This window comes from Leopardus geoffroyi, chromosome A1 (genome assembly GCF_018350155.1).
Source record: "Leopardus geoffroyi isolate Oge1 chromosome A1, O.geoffroyi_Oge1_pat1.0, whole genome shotgun sequence".
Lineage (NCBI taxonomy): Eukaryota > Metazoa > Chordata > Mammalia > Carnivora > Felidae > Leopardus > Leopardus geoffroyi.
In genome coordinates this window covers 54,747,878-54,764,905 of record NC_059326.1, presented here as the reverse complement: position 1 = coordinate 54,764,905, position 17,028 = coordinate 54,747,878, and the positions used below count along the sequence as shown (strand labels likewise).

General features: G+C 35.7%; 1 pseudogene; it reads left to right on the top strand.

Annotated features, from left to right (window-relative positions):
- The first annotated feature begins 11,454 nt into the window (after positions 1 to 11,454).
- On the top strand, positions 11,455 to 12,260 carry LOC123591105 (annotated as a pseudogene).
- The last annotated feature ends 4,768 nt before the right edge of the window (positions 12,261 to 17,028 follow it).

Sequence of the window (17,028 nt, the reverse complement as noted above, 5' to 3'; positions counted from 1 at the left end):
AGGGAAACCACGCATTTTGAAAATTTTGACTGACTATGCTCACTTATATCTGAGTGAAATTAGAAGCAATTGGTGGATTTTGAGCAGAGAAGATAATCTTTCTAATAAAAATCCATACAACCAGCCTGTCTAAACTTCTTCCAATTCACCCATGCATTCAACATGCCAACGTGAAAGTAGATATCCAGATGGCAAATAGGCCACCCAAGGAATCTTAAAATTTGAAGGAGAGAAAGAACAACCTCTATGATTCTCACGCTAAACATGGATGTAACTACTTTAATCTAGTATTCATTAGGTTAATAATTATATTACTTGTTCCTTTATACCTCACTTGGTTATTATTTAATCCACTCCATCCTCCAAATGTTCTCTCTAACCTTCTAAGAATTCCAGTTTATTTTATTGGCTCATCTGCATCTCAATCGTTTATATTGAAACCTTCCATTTATGTCAAGTACTCACCACTGTAAGCTGCTTTTGGGGGCTTCACTGGATGTTTTTTGAAACCTTTGGTCTTCAAAGCTTCAAAATGCTAGTCACCTTGGAAGACATTTTGGTCCTGTTTAGCAGTGAGCTCTTCCTCACCCTTCATCCTGTCAACACAGGGGCACACCCTTTGGAATGTTCTGAAGGATTGGGCACCTGACATGTAGTGCTTTGAGAGGCAATCTTTTCCTCTGTTGAGCAGTTTTTACCCTAGCATTTTATTATGGAAACTTCTAAATATACACCAAAATTAAGAAATTTTACAATGAAAACCCATATAACTACCATCAAGATTCTAATGTTATTGTTTTACTATAAATGCTTTATCACCGATCATTCTATCCATAGATTAATCCATCTTGTTTTCCATTCTTCTGTGATTGATACTTGAGGTGTTTCCAGTTTTTGACTCTCTTGAACACAGTTGCTTTGAATATTTTGTACTAAATGGACATGTTGGTTGCTTTCAGGTTTTGACAATTATGAACAAAGTTGCTATAAATATTCATGTGCAGGTTTTTGTGGAGATACAAGTTTTCAATTCATTTTGTTAATACAAAGGAGTGTAATTGCTGGATCATATGGCTGTGTTTAGTTTTATAAGTCTTTTTGTGAACATGTGTTTTCATTTCCATTGGGTAAGTACCTAGGAGTAGAATTCCTAGAATGTAATTAGTTTTAAAATAAATTGATAGAACTTTCTCCCAAAGAGGCTATAACATTTTCCATTTCTACTACTTTTTTTTCATTATTCCAAAAAAAGCAAAGGGGATTTTCAGTTTGCTGCGTAATCTCACCAACATTTATGGTTGTCAGTTTTTTTAATTTTGTTCTGGTGGGTATCTGCTGATATTTAATTGTGGCTTTTATTTATCAATTTATTTTTGCATTTCATTAATAATTAAAGATACTCAAAACTTTTTTCATGTGCTTATTTTTTAACGTATATTCTTTTGTGAAGTTTCTTTTTTAATCATCAGCTCTTTGTGTATTGGGTGCTTTGTCTTTTTATCGTAGAGTTAAGTTCTATGTATATAGGTGGATATTCAGTTCTTGGCCAGATATATGTTTGGTGAATATTTTCTTCTAGTTTGTGTCTTTTTCCCAATGGGGTCTTATAATGAGCAGATGTTTTACTTTTAATGAAGCTTATTTATCTGTTCTGTTTTGATTGTTGCTTTCTGTATCTAAGCTAAGAACTCTTTGCCCATTCCTATGACAATAAGATATTCTTTTGTGTTTCCTTTTAAAGTTTGATGGTTTTACCTTTTCCATTTGGGTCTGTGCTTCATTTTGAATTAAATTTGACATAAAAAGTGAGATATGGAAAGTTATTGTTTTTGTTTTCTGTGTGGATGTTGAGATATTCTAGCACTGTTTGTTGAAAAACATCCTTTCTTCATTGGATTACATTGACTCATTTGTTAAATTCATATTATTGTATACATATGGGTTCATTCCTAGGTTCTGTATTTACTTTGATAAGTCCATTTGTCAATTTTTATGACAATTTCTTTTACTTTCTTGATGTTTGTAGTTTCTAGTAAATCTCGAAATTAGGTAATGTAATTCCTCCAACATTGTATTTTCATAAAAGTAAAATTCTCCATTTGTCCCTGTTAACTATGTATTGGTATCAGTTTATTATTCACTTTTTCAAGGTCTTTTATCTACTTATTGCATAGTGGAACATATTAGCCTTCTTTCCTAGCATCATTTTCATACAAAAATTGCTATGTTCTTTGTTAATTGTACTCAGACTTGATGATCACAGTATGGAAGTGAGTAAAGTACTGTGGCTATAGAATTCTCCTTTCACACAACTATAGTTTTGTTTTAGAACCTTCAGTGATTGTATAAATTCAGTAAGACTAGGAAGAAGGACCACTGTAATCCTTATAGTAATGGTACCAGCAAAATTTTGGTTTGTAGTAAATCTGTTATTTTTTAATGTGTGATTATAATTTTCCTCTCTTATTTAATCTTCATCGCCATGTACAAACCATTTTATACATTTTACAAATTAAATAAAGTTTGGGAGAAATTATGTAATTTATAAAATAATGCATATAAGCTATTTAATTCTCACTGTCCATCTCTTGAGATACTGCTGGTAACCCTGAGGTCTATAGAAGCTTCAAGCATCTCTTTTTGGTTTAATACTGAAAAACACAAAGTCATTTTAAGGACATAAGCAGAGCTGTAACTTTGAACAGTTCCAGGAAGTTCAGTTCACACGATAGTCTATGTGAGGGTGTTCTCTTGAATTGTGCAGTGCACAGTGTCAGTTAGAATGTTTTTGTTTGTGACTAACTAGATTTCTTCTCCAAATTGCATCAGTATAAGTAGGATTTATTGCCTGACAGAATAGGAAGGATATGGAAGGAAATGATTGTATTGATTTGATTCAGCATTTCATGGATACCATTAAGATCCTATTTCCTCTCTTCTTAGACTGCCACAGTAGGCCAAATTAATTTCAATATAAGATTCCTACCAAGAACTTCTAGGACTGTATGCACCTACATAGAAAAATAAGGCTGGTGTCCTCTAGCATATTCATTTTCTAGGATTGCCATAACACATCGCAACAAACTGGGTAGCTGAAAATCGCAGAAATTCATTCTCTTACAGTTCAGGCAGCCAGAAGGCCAAATCAAGTTGTCAGCAGGCCCATGGTTGCTCTGAAGGTTCTAGGGAAGTATTGTTCCTGTATCTGCCAGCTTTTGCTGTCTCCTGGCATTTCTTAGTTTGTGACAACACAGCTCCAATCTCTGTCACTATTCACATGGCCTTTGACCTCAGTCTGACTTAAATTTTAGACGGGCTTCTTCCTGATGCTAGATCCCTGGCTTTCTTCTTACTTTGGCCCTTATAGAATTGATGTGACATAACTACAAAGTCCCTTTGCTCCCTTTTCTTACCATTTACTTTAGAAAACTTGAAATTGCAAATTGTTTCTCTGACCCTTTGAAATGCACATCTGTTTCACACCTCTTGACAGTTTTATAATCTAGGACTGTTTTTCTCTAGGACCTGGAGCCAGTGCTCTGAAATGTAATAATCAAAGAAGATAGAGCCCCAAACAACCAGAATCTGTGAGAGTTTAGGAACCTAACCTCAGTGGGTGCCTTGTTCCAAGTTGTAAAACTACCTCCTGTCAAGTAGTTATGAGAAAGTTTACTTTTCCTTTGTTAGCCAACAAAGGCTAGTTAGCCAACACCATCTGAATGGCCATCCCATCTCACCCCACCTCAGCTTTTAAAAAGCCTCTTGCCATTTGCTTCAGGGGAATTGAACTCAGACTAAGCTTTGGCCTCTTTCTGCTATTACAATGCCCTTTAATATAATCTTTGACTATTGAATCTTGACTGATACAACCTTTGCTCTGATACTTTGTGCTCTTTGAATGTCTCTTTGTCCTTTCCTCTTCTTATAAGGACATGAGTTATTAGATTTAAGGCCCACCCTAAATCCATTAGGATTCTTCTGGAGATCCTTGACTACTTATTTCTGCAAAGACACTGTTTCCAAAGAAGACCACATTCTGAGGTAATAAGAAGAAGACAGTAATTTTGGGGTGACACTATTGAACTGACTATATGTTGCTGAAAGGCTATTTCTCATGTACCTTTTTTTTTAAAAAAAATTAATGTTTATTTTTGAGAGAGAATGAGAGCACAGGGAAGGCGCAGAGAGAGAGGGAGACACAGAATATGAAGCAGGCTCCAGGCTCTGAGCTACCAGCATAGAGCCCAATGTGGTGCTCAAGGGGCTCGAACTCACAAACCAGGATTTCATGACCTGAGCCCAAGTCAGATGCTTAACCAACTGACCCACTCAAGTGTCCCTATTTCCCATATACCTTTAGCAATCTTCTCCTCTTGCCTCATTATCTGAATTGGGTCACATGCCCATTCTCAACCCAATCCATCTGCACGAGAGTGTGTTATTGAGCACTTACCAGATCATACCTGAATTACTGAAATCAGTCACCACGGCGTATTGCCTTTGTTGGATTAAAAGAGTTTTGTTTGTTTTTTTTTTTCTTAAGAGCCATATAGTAAATATTTATGCCCTGAAGGCTATTAAGCTATGCCAGTAGTGGGAAATCAACCATGGACAATGATTCAATTTTGGGTGTGGTTGTAGTCCACTAAATTCTTATTCACATAAATAGGCAGTAGGTGGGTTTGGCCAGAGAGCAATAGTTTGCCAATCCTGGATGAAATAATCAGCCTCCTTCTCTGAGATGGCAAGAAGGGACTCTCCCTCATCTTCAAATTATGAAAAATGAAAAATAGAAGACTGTGATACTTGGTAATTCATCCCTGATACATTTAACTTCATTTTCATGGTTTTACATCCAAAGAAGCTATTCAGCCACGTGTGATTTACACAGATACAATTATTCAAGTAAACTTTACTATCCTGGTTTTAAGCAATACTTACTACATCACAGAATAGGAGAGCTTATCTTAAGACTGTGGGGAATATAAAAGGAATTTTTATTCAGTCTGTGACCATGACTTTATCCTTCCTTTCTCTGACAACAGCACAGCAAAACAGCACTCGGTTTCTTCATATAGTGGCTGAAAACTGCAGGCTCAGAAAGCAGGCCAACATAAATTTGAAACCTGGGTCTTTTTATAACTAGTGATCTTACATAATGTATTTTATTATGTGCACCCTGTTTTCCTGATAAATAGAATGGTGATTGTAATAGCACCTATCCTATTGAGTTATTTCAGTGATTGAAGAGTAAATGCATGCTAAACTCAGTACCAGCAAGTTTGGTATACTATTAGCTTTTTTCAAGAAATGCCAGTTACTGTTTTTCTTATTGTTTTATCTTTCCTTAATGAAAATTTGTCAAATCTCCTATGACTTTTTAGGTGTCAGATAGAGGCTTTGAATCAAATCTTATAAACAGATTTGTGTTTTTTCTATCACAAAGCACTGCAGTGTCAAAACATTTTAGTTTTAACATTGTAGCTGACAATAAGCTTATCTGAACTATAAGCCTCTCCGTGCTTCAGTCTTTGACAATTTTGGTCAAGGCAGAAATTTTCAATTTTTTCAATTTTATTTTTATTTATTTTTTATTTTAGAGAGAGAGGGTTTGCAAGCAGGAGAGAAGGGCAGAGGGGGAGAGAGGGAGGAAGGGAGGGAGAGAGAGAGAGAGAGAGGGAGAGAGAATATGTATCTTAAGTAGACTCCATGCTCAACACAAGCCTGACACAGGCCTCTGATCTTACAGTGCTGTTCATGGCATGAACAGAAGTCAAAGAGTTGGTCATTCAACCAACTGAGCCACCCAGGCACCCAGAAATTTTCAAATTTTTATAGTAATTAAGTATTATAATTACTGAAAACCTTAAGTACTTACATTTAATAATAAACTTAGAAAAAGAAATTTATCTTTAAGATAAGTTTGTTTATATTTTTCTGAAGTAACTCTATGCTTATGTGTTGGGTGGCTGATTTTTTATTTTAAACCTCAGGTACAGAAAATTAAATTAACTATTCTAGTTAGTTCATATTATATAATTGGTCTTTGAAAGATATATGTGTGTGTGTGTGTGTGTGTGTGTGTGTGTATTGTATATATGATATAGTTGTATAGATAAAGATAAATGTATTAATTTCCCTTCCCCCATAGGTGGCCAATTAAATGATTTAAAGTTTTTCCCCATATATTCTTACATAATGGGTATTTTTACTTTGTGTTTATGCAATTTTAATTTACGTAGATAGTGTGGTGGCAGAGATTGCTGATTTGCTCCCAAATTCATCATCCCCTTATTCAATAGTAACAGAATTACATGCTGCATCTCCCAGGATCTCTGCAGTTTGATGTGTACATATGTAATATTAAATGGAAGTGATCCAAAATCACTTCTGGGTCTGAGCCTTTAAAAAAGTTTTTTTTTTCATTTATTTATTTTTGAAAGACAGAGCACAAGCAAAGTAGGGGCAGAGAGAGAAGGAGTCACAGAATCTGAAGCAGCCTCCAGGCTCTGAGCAAGCAGTCCGCACAGAGCCTGACGCAGGGCTTGAACCCACACACCATGAGATCATGACCTGAGCCGAAGTCAGCTGCTCAACCAACTGAGCCACCCAGGCACCCCTGGGTCTGAGCCTTAAATATTAGGTGTTTGCTTTTTTTTCACTTCTTGCCATCTGTTACCCAGATGTGGAAGTACTACAGTTTTAATTAAGCAACTAACAACAATCCTTTAGGGCATTGCTTCTTAAACTATTCTTCCCAGACATATCGATCACCTTGAAAATTGTTAGTAGTTGTGAGTATTGCAAATTTTCAAGCTCAAACCATTTCCACAAGTCAGAAACTTTGAGATAGAGTCAGCAATGTATGTTTTCACAAACTTAAAGGTGATTCTGTTACATACATGTTGCAGATTGAGGACCACAAAGCAATACCATAGGAAGGCTCTGAGTCATTGAATGACTGTTTATAGCAAAGGGCAGCATATCATTGTCTGCAAGGTTTAAGGTAGTTAAATATTGTAGGCTCTTCTTGTTCTTTTCCTCTCCCCTCTTCTTTGCCTCTTCTTCCCCTTCTTCTTGCTTTTTCTCTTACTTCCTCTAATAGTCAGTTTAAATTAAAAAAAAACACATGAGCATGCACACAGGTTGTATAAAAATCGGCTGGTATAGAGTAAAATGGCTAAGGTGACCTTGGGCTGATTACACAAGAGAGAAAAATAAATGTCTATGTTTTTCAAAGTACTATATTTTTAGATCTTTTTGTTACTGCAGACTAAAAATCCATCCACTTTGTATGTGTGTTTAGTCCATTTATATTTATGGCTCTACTTAGTCCACTGATTCCAACCACAGCAAAGTGCTCCATGCTATGCCCTTTTGCCTGTGTTCTCTCCAGACATGAATACAGATCAATGCCAACTCTCTAATACCACATAATATACAATCTTCTACATGCTCCCTATAGAACTGTGTAGAAATTTCTTTGGTTAATATATGAATGTTTGGATCATATATTCATTTGAGTAGGTTTTGCCGTATTGATCTCCAGACTAATTGTGCTAGTTCACCATCACACCGGAAGTATGGGGATGTTCCATACCTCCCATACCTCCATCTTTAGCCTTACACAGTTTTCTCAGGTATGCCTACCCAAAAAGGCGCAAAGAGATATTTTATTGCTTTACTTTCTAGGTGCCTACAAACCAAAATTAATCAATGTCTTCCATTTATTTAAAAACATTTAAGATGTATTATTTGTAATTCGTACTGTATGTGAAAAATAGGCAATTATCCTTGAAATACATTTTTAAATTACATTTGAATGTGTTTTAAATGCATATGCAGACATGAAATAATAAGTTGAAAGAAAAACAGAGATATACAAATATATACTGCAATACATAAGCATATAACTGCAAATGAGAAATGGTCATTTTAAGGGAACATATTTGAGAACAAGGTATGCTGTGAGAATGTTGTAGCAAATGTGTATATTGAGCTTGACAATATTTACATGCATCATTATTTTATTTATTTCTATTGTTGATGGCATAATAGCCCAGTGAAAGAGCATACCATTATTTATATTACCACTCCCTAATTGTCAAATATTTGTTTTAGTTCTAATTTTTGCTAATATAAGGCAGTGTATAGAAGGATGAATCAACCTTATAATTAAACCCGTCTACATAATCATAACTATATTTTTTGGAAAAACTAATGGAAGTAGTTTCATTGGGGCAAATTGTACAAACATTTTTAAATGCTCCGATCCATGCCACAAAATTGTTTTTGAAAGTATTACAACTTCTACTTTCATAAGCATCAAGTCAATATTTTCACTAATACATATATTTTAAATATATATTTTTAAAGTTTATTTATTTTTTAATTAAAAAATTTTGATGTGTATTTTTGGGAGAGAGAGAGACAGAACATGAGTGAGGGAGGAGCAGAGGGAGAGAGAGAGGGGGAGATACAGAATCTGAAACGGGCTCCAGGCTCTGAGCTGTCAGCACAGAACCTAGAGCGGGGGGGGGGGGGGGGGGGGGGGGGGGGGGGGGGGGGCTTGAACTCAGTATGGTGAGATTGTGACCTAGGCTGAAGTCAGAGGTTTAAGCCACTGAGCCACCCAGACGCCCCTATTTATTTATTTTTTTTTTTTTAATTTTTTTTTTTCAACGTTTATTTATTTTTTTGGGACAGAGAGAGACAGAGCATGAACGGGGGAGGGGCAGAGAGAGAGGGAGACACAGAATCAGAAACAGGCTCCAGGCTCTGAGCCATCAGCCCAGAGCCCGATGCGGGGCTCGAACTCACGGACCGCGAGATCGTGACCTGGCTGAAGTCGGACGCTTAACCGACTGCGCCACCCAGGCGCCCCAACTATTTATTTATTTTTGAAAGAGACAGAGACACGGTGAGAGGATGAGCGGCAGAGAGAGGGTGAAAAAGAGAATCCCAAGCAGGCTCTGCACTGGCAGCACAGAGCCAGATGGGGGGCTGGAACTCACCATGAGATCGTGACCTAAGCTGAAACCAAGAGTTGGAAGCTTAACCAACTGAACCACCCCAGATGCCCCGTTTACTAATACATATATTTTAAAGGGATTAAAAATAATCTAAAAAAGGGGATTTATACTGCTTTTACTTTCACTTAATTTTTATTTTTAAATATTTTTCACATTTCGTACATGCAAAATATAGATAATATATATGGCAACTAAAAATAATACCATTAAGAAAAGTTTCAGTCTTCAATGACTACATTCATACCTTGAAAATTGAACTTACTTTTGAGATCCACTGGGTGTTCCTTGTTTTGCTATCTAAAGGTCTTGAATTTTTTACACATCATTTTCTTTCATTTATTTCTATATATATTGTATATATGTGTATATACATTTATTTCCGTATGTATTGTATACACGTGTATATACATTAAGACATACATGTATATACATATATATTTCATTATATTTTATAACATGTTTTTCATTTTGCTAGTTTTTATATGTATATTAAAGGTTTATGCTATGTTTATTATTTGGGGGACTCAATATTATGTTTTTAATTAATTAATTTAGCTATGTTTATTCATTTTAATTGATGCGTAGTATTCCATTCTGGTGATATTCCACAACTTATTCATGATTTTGTGAAGCAATGTTTTCCCAGTTTTCTTATGTAGTTGGAACAATATTATATATGTCGCCTGTTGCATAGGAGAAAGGATTTCTCTAGGGTATATACCTAGTATTAAAATCATCAGGTCGTAGTTTAGATGTAGCAAACTTCCTTCTGACAAGTAACTGGTAACTCTTTAAGAGATTGTAAGCATTATTAGTATCTTTTCAGATCCAGTGTTTTCAGATTTTTTTTTAAAAAACTTCATCTTATCAGTTGGTTCTGAGAATTACATATTCTCTGTTTATTGATTTATCCATTGGGACATGGCTATTTCCTTATACAGAATTTCCTCACATCATAGGGTTAGTAATCCATAAGACATGCAGTACCTGATATCTGAAGTCTTAGAAGTTACCATCAATAATAGGCATGTGAATCAAATGTACTGGCTCTTCTTTAACTCAGCTAACTTCATTCTACTACAGAGATAAAAATAAGCAGTGTTAGACTCTTCATTTAAGGTTTTTATTTTATATGCACAGGTGATATACGGATGGATAATTTGGGGTCTGTGAAGGTCAGTGCAATGAAGCCTCCTATTTTTATCTACCTTTATCTTGCATTTCAGTGTGGAAAAGACTAAGCAATAGGGAAAAGAAAGGAAGAAAAAAAGAGGAAAATCAAACCCATTAACATTTCAAAAATTTATCCTACTAGATAAATTAAAGTGCTTCAGAATTTTCAGCCACAGAATATCTTGCATCTCTCTAGCAACATAAACCAAATTAAATAGCTATTCCAGCTTCATTTACCCACTATGAATATTTTCAAGGTTAAAAGAACAAACCAGATATATGAAGAATCAGCAAGATCTTGAATGAAGTAACATAAGGGAAAACTAAGGCAATAAAGAGAAAGAAGGAGAGAGAAAGAGTGGAAACAAAGGAGATGTGAGAAGTTAGAGGAAAAGGAAAAAATGTAAACTTTCATCAACAGGAATTAGGATTCCTTTGGGCTTATGTTTATCTCCCTTCCCAGTCAAGTGTTTCTTTTGGAGAAAATGTTTGCTTTCTTCTTTTGTCCTCTATTCTCTTCACCCCTTTTCCCATTTCTTTAGCCATTATGTAATTTTCATTCACTTACAGTTATTCAGCTTTCATCCTCAAATCTACTATTTTAGAACAGCTTGTCTAAAAGAGTATGATTTTATTTTTTTTTATTTTTATATTTAAAATAATTTTTTTATGTTTATTTTTGAGAGAGATACAGAGCACAAGTTGGGGAGGGGCAGAAGGAGACACAGAATCTGAAACAGGCTCCAGGCTCCAAGCTGTCAGCACAGAGCTGGACGTGGGGCTTGAACCCACAAATGGTGAGATCATGACCTGAACCTAAGTCAGACACTTAGCCAACTGAGCCACCCAGGCACCCCTAGAAGAATATGACTTTTAAAGATAACTGCTGTTGCCAAGTGTCTGTCTTCTGTTCTCTCTTTGTTTTGTTTTGTTTTTCATTTCCTATATACAGAAAAAATAGTCTCAGGGTCAATATAAAAATGAATTTGTATTTGTAGTCAAAGTTTTAGACAAGTAAGGAACACTTTAGAAGGAACACTTACTGAGAAAAAAGTTACTATTGTAACTAACTACATAATTTGACCAAAGCATAATTTTTGATTACATAATTATCACCAATATTAAAACTATTGGTTAAAACTAAACCTTGTATGTTAAAATAGATTTCTCAACTTTGAAAGTTTCTTTAGGATTAAATATAGGATTAATTTTATTTAAAATTAATAAGATGGCTTTTCTGGCTGGAACCATGGATGGTGCAGAAGAGAAGGAAAAGCAGATTCCTGCTGTGCTAGAAACCCTTAGGAAAAAGCGAAGGAATTTCAAAGTTGAAGATCAAGCATCTGGGAAGGAAGTTTGCCCAAAAGATGCTTCGAATGGTAAGGAGGAAGTTCATTTATGAAAAAGCTAAGCATTACCACAAGCATATAGGCAGTTATACAAACCTGAGATTCAAATGGCTGGGATGGCAAGAAAAACTGGCAACTTCTATGTTCCTGCAGAACTAAATTGGCTTTTGTCATCAGGGTCAAAGGTATCAATGGTGTGAGCCTAAAGTTTCAAAAGGTGTTGCAGCTCCTTTGCCTTCACCAGATGTTAAATGTCACCTTTGCTAAACTTAACAAGGCTTCTGTTAACGTGCTAAGGATTGTGTAACCATACATGGGGGTGAGGAGAGTACCCAAACCTGAAGTTGGTGAATGAATTGATGTACAAGTGTGGTTATGGCAAAGTCAATAAGAAATGATTGTCCTGACAGATAACACATTGATTGTTTGATCTCTTGGTAAATACGGCATCATCTGCATGGAGGATCTGAATCACGAGATCTATATTGTTGGAAAATGTTTCAAAGAAGCAAACAACTTTTTATGGCCCTTCAAATTATCATGTCCAGGAGAGAGAATGAAGAAAAAGACCACCCATTCTGTAGAAGGTGGAAATGCTGGCAACAGGGAAGATCAGTTCAATAAACTTATTATAAAGATGAACCAAGGTGTCTACTATGATTACTTTTTGTAATCTGGTCAGTTAATAAATAACTACTTTCAAATTGAAAAAATAAATAAAAAGTAAAATTAATAAGATGGACAAATCATCTATCATAGAAGTGATTATTTTATCCACGCATAACCCCAAAGCACCCTGATTTACTCACTTCATTGTAAGGGTTCATTGTTTTTGAGATATAAGCATAAGTAAAACATGAGCAGTGTTGGAAATAAACATTGGAATTTTATTGAACATGAATTGCAAGTATTAATTAATGCAAAATACAATGTGCCTTACCTCAAATCTCAGAGTGATGTCTATCCATTCCACCTTAACAATGTCACACAGTGGCACTGTAAAATATTTTCAAGTTTAGAATGATACATTGTAGCCATTAATTCTCATATAAAAACCACATGAAATAAGTCACTCTTCTCATTTTCAGCATGTCACAGGTTTATACAATATTAAATTGCTTGATCATTGAGGGTCAGTATCATTTCAGTAGTAGAATATGAGTAGAAGCCAATGAACACTATTTTGTCTATTGCTTGAATAATTTACTAATGTTGATGTGCCTGTAATAAATATAGTAACTAGTAACAGTTTATGATCTCTGAGCAATAAGTTATAGAATGATAATTATCTGATTATCTTATGCTCTGGAAATACTATAATCAATAACCTGACTTCCAAAGGGAAAATAAACTGGAAAATAAAAGTTCCTTCTTTCAATGCTATCAAAGAATATTTTTTTTTTAAATTTTTTTTCAACATTTATTTATTTTTTTTGGGACAGAGAGAGACAGAGCATGAACGGGGGAGGGGCAGAGAGAGAGGGAGACACAGAATCGGAAACAGGCTCCAGGCTCTGAGCCATCAGCCCAGAGCCTGACGCGGGGCTCGAACTCACGGACCGCGAGATCGTGACCTGGCTGAAGTCGGACGCTTAACCGACTGCGCCACCCAGGCGCCCCTCAAAGAATAATTTAAGAGGAGAAACTGATGCAGGCAGGCTGAGTCCAAAAACCCAGAAGTTTTCGTAGGACCAGCCAAGAGGGTCCTTGGCTTCATGCAGGATAGAAACCAAACTCAAGTCAGAGAAAGTGAAAACAGAGTTTACTGAACAGCGTGAGTGACAGAAAATAGCTGATAGAATATCTTTGAAGCTTGGAAAGGAAAGAATGAGTCTCATCAGTGCTTGGGGCTGAGGGGTTTTATTGGAAAAGGATCTAGGATACATGTTTTTTTAGGAATCCATGGTAGGGTTTAATCAGAAGTGTCAGGTGAATAAGAGGCATTAGTCCGAAAATTACCGAAGGTAGGGGTATTGATGCCAGCATCAGCAGAAGTTTATTTGAGGCTAATATTCTGAAACATGTTTGGGATGTGGCTCTTCTTAAGTGTCATCAGGTGTTTTGCGCCTACGACAAAACTCAGAGATTGATTAGCTTTCTTATTTCTCCCTTGAAATGGGGATACAGCTTTTTTGGCTTATTCAGAGGCAAAATATGGAACATGAGCAAATGGGGCGTAGCAGAAAAACAGAGATGGAGCCTTTCTAAAATGGAATCCCTTCAGCTTTCCCACTTCAAAAGGAAAATTTGAATATTAGCTTACTTTAATCTCATGAAATATTTGTTTTCATTTGTGGAAGGATAGAAAAATCCCTTCTTGTAATGATTTGCCATTTCACAACCTTTGCGTTGATTACGCTTGAAAAAGAATACAAGATCACGATTAATGTTAAATGAACTCTGTTATGTGGCAGGTGCTTTCCATATGCCATCACAGTCAGTGCTCACCACAACCCCGTTAGGTAAGAAGCGATAAATGGATTTTCCAGTAACGAAACAGAAGTCCGTAAGGATTCCTTTATTTTTTTAATGTTTGTTTATTTTTGAGAGAGTGTGCAAGCAGGGGAAGGGCAGAGAGAGAGGGAGACTGAGGATCTGAAGGAGGCTCTGCACTGACAGCAGCGAGTGAGATATGGGGATTGAACTCTTGAACCATGAGATCATGACCTGAGCTGGATGCTCAACCATCTGCACCACCTCGATGCCCCAGGATTACGTTATTTCAATGAATCTAAAACTAACTTCATTCATTAGAAGATACATATCATCTTATTTCCACAAGAAACAGAAATGCTGCCAAGTATAATTGTAAATTTGCCAGTAAACTGATATTGATTTAATAATATTAACATGGTAGGATGAGTGGGTGAGTAAAGTGCCTCCTAGAATGATACCATATGCTGAGACAACTGTGTAAACCATGTAAGTTGGCCAGCTGAAGCCTATTCCCAGGCTTCTCTGGTTCCCAAGACCCTGATTCTTTCATTAAACTTTACAGCCTCAGCTATCTTCCACAAGACAGAATGCATTTGGCATTTTCCTTTATGAGAACTTGTCTTTTTCTTGGTGGCACCACCTAGTCTTTGTAACCTTCATATGGAGGAAATCAAAGTGCATGACAGTATATTAATCAGAAAAATGGATTGCAGTTGCCTCATCCTGTCAATCACTTGATAAGGGAAAACAAATAGCGAAGATTAAATCACAGACTGCTCAAATGCCTCATACTTAGGATAAATACATTTCAGCTTTCAGGAAAGTCCATTATGCACTATTTGGCTTTGATTAGCAGGGGGCATTTCATAAAGCATGAAAGACAGCTACAGCTAGTGGAAGAAAGAAGAAATGTGTGAGCATTTTCTCACTCTTTAAACAACTGATTCACCCCAGTCCAAAGGAAAAAAAAAATCCAGCAAAGGCTCTGACAATTACGAATGTCTTTGGCAAAAAAGATGAATTTATCTGCCTGTAAAGGAGATGTCGCTTGAAAAGCGAACGTCTGCGGCAAACAGAACACCAGCAGAGCATGACTATAAAGAACAATCCATATTTGCTCTTATACAGGAGAGACCCACAATTGCAACTTGATTGTAATTCTCACCTGGGAAATCTGAAATCACCACCTGTTTTCTTTGGATGCTTGTGTGACACACTCCAGTTGCTTTCTACAGAATTTAGAACATTGATTTACTCCAGTGGATACACTTGGAGCTTTACTCAATTCATTTCCATTAAGCATCCGACTCACTAGTTAGATTTATTAGAGCTAAGCAGATCATTGTTTTTATATTCACATTTAGGTTTCTAAGTATACATATTACATATACTCCATGACATGTTTTCATACAACTGTCATTCTTGTTTGTACTTCATTAAAAAGGGCAACATACTAATCATAAGAACAGTTAGCTATGATGCATTCCCTTTTGTCTTAAGAATTTTGGAGAAAACAGAACAAGTGAAATAAAACCACAACAACCACCATAAACTCTAATTCACTTCTTACAAGCCTCTCTACCTTCAATTCCAAACACATCACTGGGGCCTTATTTTTTTGTTATGTTCAGCCATCTAAATATTATATGCAAGAATTAAAACAATGTCAATAGGCAAAACATAAAATATGAGACGTAAGGTAATCTATAATGCTTATTGTAAAATAATCTCTGTTATTTTTAGCATTTCATCTCTACTTAAGTCTGGCACTTAACCTGGTAAGATAAAGTATAACATGAGCGGCATTGCAGTGTCAGTAAAGATAGATCCATGAAACTAGGCACATTATTATCTGAGCAAAACAAGTTAGCAAAGATATATGTATATATAAAGATATATATCTTGAGAACTTACACAATAAAAACAAAATATGTCAGAACCCAGGTGCTTTGTAAGGGTCTCAAACAACATGCAGCATTTATAAGTATATAAAACAGACTGTACCCTCTCTAAATTTAAGAAAAATATTTTAAGGATAATAATTTACATTATCAAATGTGAATTTAAAAACCAATTTTAATGTGGTTCTCCAATTATGTGTTTGTATAATGGACACAAAAGGCAGCGATATGCTAAAAGTATAAATGTTCAACAAATATAAAATTATGTCAAAGTTTTATCCTGAGCTTGATGCAATCACGTATATCTAACCATTTAACCTACTAGTGAATAATGATTGATTGTGGCTAAGCAAGGTCTTTGTCAGCTCATTCTATTGGGGAATTTTAAGGATAGTCTGATTATTGCACAAAGACCTAAAAAAAAATCAGTGTTGGGTTTTGCTAAGTGATAGCGCCATCTACTGGTTTCGTTTGTCACAATGGTATGATGACTATGGGCTGGACCTGTTGGGTTTTACAGACCCACCTGACAGGTGTAACCTCATGAAGATATTCCTGAATGTAGATTCTGTCGTTTAAGCTAAGGACTAAAAAAAGAATTGACACTAGTTATAAACTAATGGAAATTTCACACTCTAAGCACTTTTATTCATTATAAATATTTGGAATATAGAAGAGATGCTTTAACTAGGCAAAATCATTTTAGTGATTTAACTAATACTATATATGTCAAAGGTTCAAATGTTTAGTTAATGAATGCTCTGCATGTATGGTACACCGAATGCACTGTGTGCTCAAGAATGTTGGCAGATTCAACAAAATTCAGGGCATTTAAAAGATAGACAATAGGAAAGATAGAAAAAGATTCCTGGCTTGAAGCTTGTAGGTTGAACAAATATAATACATAGACAACCAGTTAACTAACAAAGCAGTTGTCTCAGGACAGTTCAGATACATATTTTGAGATGAATAAAGGTATGGCTGTTGAGTAGGGGGGCATTTGAAGGAGATATCAAATTTGAAAACGAAGAGACAAGAAAAATTTAGGGGAACAACAGCTTGAGTAGGGTAAGAAAAAGGGAAAGTCCAGCATGAGATTTTCTGTTTTGGCTTTTGTACAGGAAGGACAAATATATC